This window comes from Heterodontus francisci, unplaced genomic scaffold (genome assembly GCF_036365525.1).
Source record: "Heterodontus francisci isolate sHetFra1 unplaced genomic scaffold, sHetFra1.hap1 HAP1_SCAFFOLD_337, whole genome shotgun sequence".
NCBI classification, from domain to species: Eukaryota; Metazoa; Chordata; class Chondrichthyes; order Heterodontiformes; family Heterodontidae; genus Heterodontus; species Heterodontus francisci.
Window position 1 is genome coordinate 687,309 of NW_027141841.1, and position 7,213 is coordinate 694,521.

The 7,213-nt window shown below is 42.7% G+C and overlaps 1 non-coding gene across 1 annotated transcript; it reads right to left on the reverse strand.

The window, feature by feature from the left end:
- Positions 1–3,286: 3,286 nt before the first annotated feature.
- On the reverse strand, positions 3,287–3,358 carry trnaw-cca (transfer RNA tryptophan (anticodon CCA)). Its single transcript has one exon. It is a non-coding gene; the product is annotated as a tRNA-Trp (tRNA).
- Positions 3,359–7,213: the final 3,855 nt, after the last annotated feature.

A 7,213-nucleotide genomic window follows, 5' to 3' on the forward strand; every position in this document is an offset into this window, starting at 1 on the left:
CCCCACATCCGAATCATTGATATATATTGTGAACAGCTGGGTCACAGTGTGGTGGTGAACAGCTGTATTTCTGTCTGGAGGAAGGTTTACAGTGGGTTCCCCATGGTTCCTCAAAACTTCAAACTGGAAAAGCTGGGGTTGTTCTCCTTGGAGCAGAGCAAGTTCAGAACAACTTTGACAGAGTTAGAATCAAGGAATCAAATGGTTACAGTACAGATGGAGACCATTCAGTCCATCATGTCCATGACAGCTCTTTGCAAGAGCAGATCAGCTAATTCCACTCCTCTGCCCTTTCATTGTAACCCTGCAAATTTTCTCTATTCAGGTGTTTATCCAATTGCCTTTTGAAAACCATGATTGAATCTGCCTCCAGCACACTCTCAGGCAGTGTATTCCAGATGCGAACCACTCGCTCTGTCCCACACCCCTGGTACCATTGCAGAAAATCTCTTCTGCTCATTTCATCTCTCATAAATAATTGAAATGAAATGTTTATTAGGAAATGCACAACATAAAAAGGAGAGAGAAATAAATGCTGAGTAAAATAGAAGTCAATGTTTGGAAGGTAAAAACAGCAAAAGATGTAACTTTTATTCTGGATGAGTGAGAGGAATTTATCACACTTTGGGGCTTTTGTAAGAGGATTTATTGATAAACTTGGGATTTGAGAGGAAGCTGGTTCATGGTTTACAGAACAAATTCAGCCCCTGGGATGGAGCCAACAGCTGCACGGTCCAATAACAGACAGAATGGGGACACTGTCTCAGGCCCAGTGAGCTCAGTCGATGAAAGCATGAAACTCTGAATCTCAAGTTTTTGAGTTTGAGCCCACGGTGGGTGTCTTCTATTTCCTTTTTAGGCTGATTTTACAGGCGTTATCCAGCTCTGAATTCCTCGGCAGAGAGTTCAAGGAGTGTTTGAAATGAGATTCAACAGCAGTATGAGAACGTCTCTCCTTGATTCAGGACTCTTACCTCTCTGCAGCATCTCGCTGCTGAAGATTGAACTTTGTCTCATTTCATTCTCAGCTCAGGGTCAGTGTGGATCAGTGAGACTTCTGGCTGTCTCCCACTTCACAACCCATCAGTGCTGAGAAAGCAATTGGGAATATTACTCACATGTTGTAATGTTTTATAAATACTTGAATGTATTTCACACTGTGTCTAACAGTGTGAATCTCCCCTGGTATATCAGCTCACCAACACTTCAACAGAACATTCACATAATGTGAGCTCTGAGATCTGTTCGGATCCCATTCCCAAGACCTGGAAAGTGGGATTGTGCTGGATCGCTCTTTTTCAGCTGGCACAGACACGATTGCTAAATGGTCTCATTCTGTGCCATAAATTTTCTCCATTTTCTTTGTTCCATGAAGTGAGGTGTGATTGGGAGGGGCAATTCCACCAGGGTTATATTTTCTACCAAAACAATGAGACAAGGGATACTTCACTTTTTTATTCATTCATTCATGCGATGTGGGCGTTGCTGGCTGGGCCAGCATTTACTGCCCATCCTTAATTGCCCTTGAAAAGGTGGTGGTGAGCTTCCTTCTTGAACCACTGCGGTCCATGTGGGGTAGGTACACCCACAGTGCTGTGAGGAAGGGAGTTCCAGGATTTTGACACAGCGACAGTGAAGGAACGGCGATATAGTTCCAAGTCAGGAAGGTGTGTGGCTTGGAGGGGAACTTGCAGATGGTGCTATCCCGTGCATTTGCTGCCCTTGCCCTTCCAGGTTTGGAAGGTGCTGTCGAAGGAGTCTTGGTGCATTGCTGCAGTGCATCTTGGAGACGGTACACACTACTGCCACTGTGCGTCAATGGTGGAGGGAGTGAATGTTTGTAGATGGGGTGCCAATCATGTGGGCTGCTTTGTCCTGGATCATGTTGAGATTCTTGAGTTGGAATTGCACCCATCCAGGCAAGTGGAGAGTATTCCATCAGACTCTTTACTTCTGCCTTATAGATGGTGGACAGGCTTTGGGGAGTCAGGAGTCATGGATGAGTGAGAGGAATATATCACACTTTGGGGCGTTTGTAAGAGGATTTAATAATAAACCTGGGATTTGAGAGAAGCTGCTTCATGATTTACAGAACAAATTCAGCCCCTGGGGTGGAGCCAACAGCTGCATTGTCATTACTCACCTCAGGATTCCAAGACTCTGACCTGCTCTTGTAGCCACGTTATTTGTATGGCTACCCATGGTAACCTCCATGATGTTGATAGCGGGGGATTCAGTGATTGTAATGTTATTGAATGTCAAGGGGAGATGGTTAGATTCTCTCCTGTTGGAGATGGTCATTGTCTGGCACTTGTGTGGTGCGAATGTTACTTGCCACTTATCATCCCAAGCCTGTGAGACTGAAATAGCTCAGTTGGGAGTGTGTTAGACTGAAGATCCCTGGTTCAATCTGGGGTTTTGGCAGTTCTCCTTTACTCTGCATCGCCCTTTGGTTTTGACTCTTGAGCTGCACAATTTACACTGAAATTATTTACCCAACTCTGAAGGTTGGATTGGAATCGAGTGATATCAAGGATGGGAAATATTTACATTGTCTGCTTTAGCTTATTCTCTATCTCCTTGTGTCCTTTTCCCCAGTTTTTGACTCTCTCGGGTTAGGGTGAACACTTGATTTGCTGCATTTGTCCCAAACTGAAGCCTTTTCCACATCTCTGGGCGGTCAGACTCACTCTGTCTGTTTTTGCTGCTCGTGACCATTAACGAGAACAGACCACGAGTTCAATGTTTATCAGCATACGGAAGATAATTGGAAAGAATTCTGTGTTACTCCAGACCAGTGACAAAGATGCAATGGATGTTATTCAAAATAAGTTCCCTCTGACACTTTATGTAAACTTGTTTGCATCTAAAAGTTGGATTTTAAGTGTTGCAAAAATGTGTCAAATTAATGACTGACCATGTGACAGCGCACATGGGGATCAAATCCACAGCCTTGTTGTTATCAACACTGCGTCCTAACCAACTGAACTAAGCGGCCTATAGACAGAGCCAGGTATGGGTTTGAGCCGCACGCTGTGCGGTTTGTGTTTTATTTCTCACAGTGGGTGACAGAGCGATTGTACAAACAATGGACACATCACATCCCTGAAACATTGTTCTGATATAAAACAGTGTGAAATAAGAACTGAGCATGGAAATGGAACCAGAAATCAGGACTTTAATCTATTAAAGTTGATCTTGAAATTCTACCATGCACGAACATGCCAAGAGAACGAACTCTCTTCTGATATAAAATCCAGGAACTTGAGCTGCTGTAAAACAGAACTGAGCTTGACGTGATTTGAACACGCAGCCTTTTGATTTGGAGTCAGACACGCTACCGTTGTGCCACAAGCTCATAGACAAAGCAAAGTGTTCCATTCCTGGCAGTTTTGCTTCTTGTTTAGATTCAGTGATTGAAATTAATTCAATCCTCATCTGACCTCCGCTCTGTAAAGGACTGCTACCCGACCTGAACCCGACGGGACCCGCGACCTGTGTCGGGTTCGGGTCGTGTCGGGTCGCTCTTGCGGGTTTTCGGGCTCGAGACAGGTTGGGTCAGGTTCGGCTCAGGCTGGGTCCAGGTCAGGCTGGGTCCGGGTGTGACACACACAGTAAGTATTAAATTTTGCTCTGCTGGGAAGTTGAGTTTAACAAGTGTCAAAAGTTGAAAAGCCAACCTAAGCTGGGAGTCTGGGACATCAACGAGGGAAACTCTGAGTCTGCGCAGTGAGCAAGTGAGCATCTCTATGATGTCATTGCGCTCATGCTGCAGCTTCCTGCAGATTCGGAATTGGGAGGTAGGTAAAGTGAACATTCCGGTGGTCGGGTAAGGCTCGGGTCGGTTTGGGCGTGGGAATAAATGGAGATACTCGGGCTGGGTCAGGCTCGGGTCCTTTGTGGTTCTGTCGGGTTCGGGTCGGGTTCTTTTCCTGACCTGAGCAGGCCTTTACCGCTCAGTTCAGTGCCTTATTTAAACTATTACTTGGAGTTCTGTTTTACAGGGTCTCGGCTGTTGAAGTATTTCTCAGACCCACTACTCTGATTAATCAGACATTTTGCTGTTAACTGCTGCTGCTCCAATTGAAATGTAAAAAAGAATTTCCAGTGACCTGCAACCAATGGACAAATACATTTCAGAAAGTTAAAGCTCATTCACCAATCCACAAATGTGTCTTTCTGCTTATATTTATAAACAACTCCTTCTCTCCACTATGAGAACTATACAATCACTACAGTTATTTGAAAGTTAGTATACGATGTTCCAGTTCATCAATGTTAAAACTGCAGCAGGTATTTTCCAGAAAACTTCTCTGTTGGAACCTCAGTCCCATTTAGATTGAAAGTGGACAATTAATGTCTTCACTTGTTCATTGTGGACAGGTATCTGACTTAGAATAAATCTCATTAACCTTCAATGAGGTGGCAGTATTTCTGTTCTCCCATTTTACACAGTCTGTCCTGTTCATGCACCATGTTTTTATTCTCCTCTCCCATTCTCCACAGGATACAGATTACAAGCATCATCAATCTAGCTGTTGAAAAGCATTGGAAAAATCTGGTCACACAGGTATTGAAACATTCATTATCTGCCATTTTACAAGTTGGTTGCTTTGAACACAGTACGATGTACAATCATCTTGAAAAGAGATTCTCTTCAATATCCAATCCAAACTGAATTGCAAACCTGACAGACAAACAGAGGAGAACAAGTGACTAGTGAAAACAAACCTCGTGGTGCTCATTTTCAGATTTATTGCAGTCATCTTACAAAACAAGTGAAAGAATATTACAGTGAAATTATTTGGTAAGTAGGTGTGACTTTTGTTGGTGCCTTTCTTTGCTCTGTTGGTGAAACTTCCTTGCACCTGACTCCTGTTCATGTCTCTGTTTCCTCTATTGAATGAGGAAGGAGATATTTGATCAGAAATCAACTGGATTGTTTACCTTTGAGAGGGGATTTCTGCACCATCAGGGCTGGAAACAGGAGTGAGTGAAAGACACTGTGTGGAGTTTGATTTTGTACAGAGGGAGAGCAAATCTAACAGGGCTGTGAGATATTGGCCTGGATTTTACAGCCCCATTGGCGGCGAACACTGAGACTTTCACTGCTATTGAGGGTCTGAACAGCACTGCAACTGCCGGTACATGCACACACTAACACCAGCATCTGGAAATTATGGAGGTGAGAAATGTGCTCAGAAGGAGCCTCTGATCATAATCGCACCAGCCCACTCTTTAAAGTGACAGGGACCTGTAGTTCAGCAATTTGGGCTCATTGCCCACAATGTATCCTGATTTTTAACTTGGTTGGCTTAGAGCCGGTACCAACAGGCTCAGGGCCTGCTCGGGAAGGAATTTCCTGTTGACACAACAGCTCCAATATTCCAGGAAGACACCGGCAGCAGCAGGGGTCGACTTTCAGAGGGAGTTAAGACATTTTAAATGTTGTATTTTGTTTCTTAATCGTATGTAAGTTTTTAGCATGGCCTTATCAGAGTTCTTAAATTTACATCTGACTTTTTATTAACAAGATTGAAGTGCTTTTAAAAGATCTCTAAATATATATGACTTTTTATCAAAGATTTACCTGGCTTCTTTGTAAAGACTTGAGTAAGATTGAAGTGACTTTTAAAAACTACATCTTATCCTTTAAAATCAGGCTTACATGTAGATGACATTGGAAGATGGCTTCAGAATAACTTAGACTATCTTTCTAACGGGTACTGCAACAGCCTAAGTCCTACTTTAAGCAAAAGCTGGCGAATTACAAAGAAACAATGTATTGAACATTTTATAGACTGTTGATGCAGATGGGATTCAAACTCATACATGTAAAACAGAAGGAATGAATAATACATCACCTTAACCTCTCAAACACCTCATCACCCAACTTTGTGCCAGCAACCTATCACATGTCTTTTTTGCCTCTATGGAAATTTGGGCAGAACGGTCACCTTCAGCTCAGATCATGACTGTGCCTCCAGATGTGCAATGATGGAAATGGAGCTTCTGTAAGTAAGTGAAATTTCCATCACATCAGGTCTTGGCCTATTGTCCAACACGTTTCAACTCAGTGTGAAATCCCACCACGGAAAGACTGGAACATACAATCATTTGATCACATCATGATTAACATCATTCAGACACCTGAACCATGAGGTCACTGACGAAGTCATGATGACTTCTAATTTCTCATGAAATGACAACTGAACTCACTGACTGGAAGAATTGCTTTAACTCCACGTGATCAGAGACGCACAGCCTCAGACCGACTTGGACGATGAATATTAATTGAATAATTTCTGTGTGAGGAATGTTCCAGCATCATAAACCAGGGGAACGTGCTGACTGAGCTGTGTCTTCATCTCTTCTGGGCAGTCGGACAGTTCACCCTTCATTCTGCTCTGATTCACTTTCCCAAAGCGGATCTACAGATTCTCAAATCTGGAGACTGGGTTTTCTTGTTAGGTTCCTTTCGCTTTTTCTTGCTCCTGAATGACAATATATTCTAAACCTCGGATCAACCCTCCCCTCTGCGTCGTGTTATAGTCTTGGTTAAAAGAGACACAAAACGACAGAAACACTCTGAAACATACAACACGGTCACACTTTCATTCAGTGAGATTAATGCTGAGCTGCTTTCCAGGTTAAATGCAACTGCAAACACATTGCTCTCAAAGAAATTGTAGGGGATTGAGTTGCCGTTGAAATATTAGCACTGAACATCTGTACAACCAGGAACAGCCATTTCAAACTCACATCCTTCACAAAGGCAACCACTGAGCTGTTTTCTTTTGTGAATGAAATTCTTAAGAAAAGTTAAGGTTCACAAGAAAATGGATGTAAATGATTGATAGCTAAACTTTTGAAGCAAGGATATGAATCCAAGATTTTCTGATTATTAGACAAACACTCGAACCAATTAAGCTACTGAGCCAGATCACAAGTGCTGTGACAACTAAGGGCAGAGGAGGGCACTCTTTATTCTCATCCCACTTCTCCACAGGTCACAACATCGATGTGAACTTTACCCACATACTGATACAGTCAATCATATACTCTATTTTTCCCAGAATAGAAGACACTGACCAGGTTTCTTTAATGAACAACAAAATTATCCATTTATTGTCGAACAAGTTTTAACTAGTCTTTAAGTAAAGCATAAACATACAGGTGGAAATTTTAAAAGCTCCTTTTTCACCTTTACCAA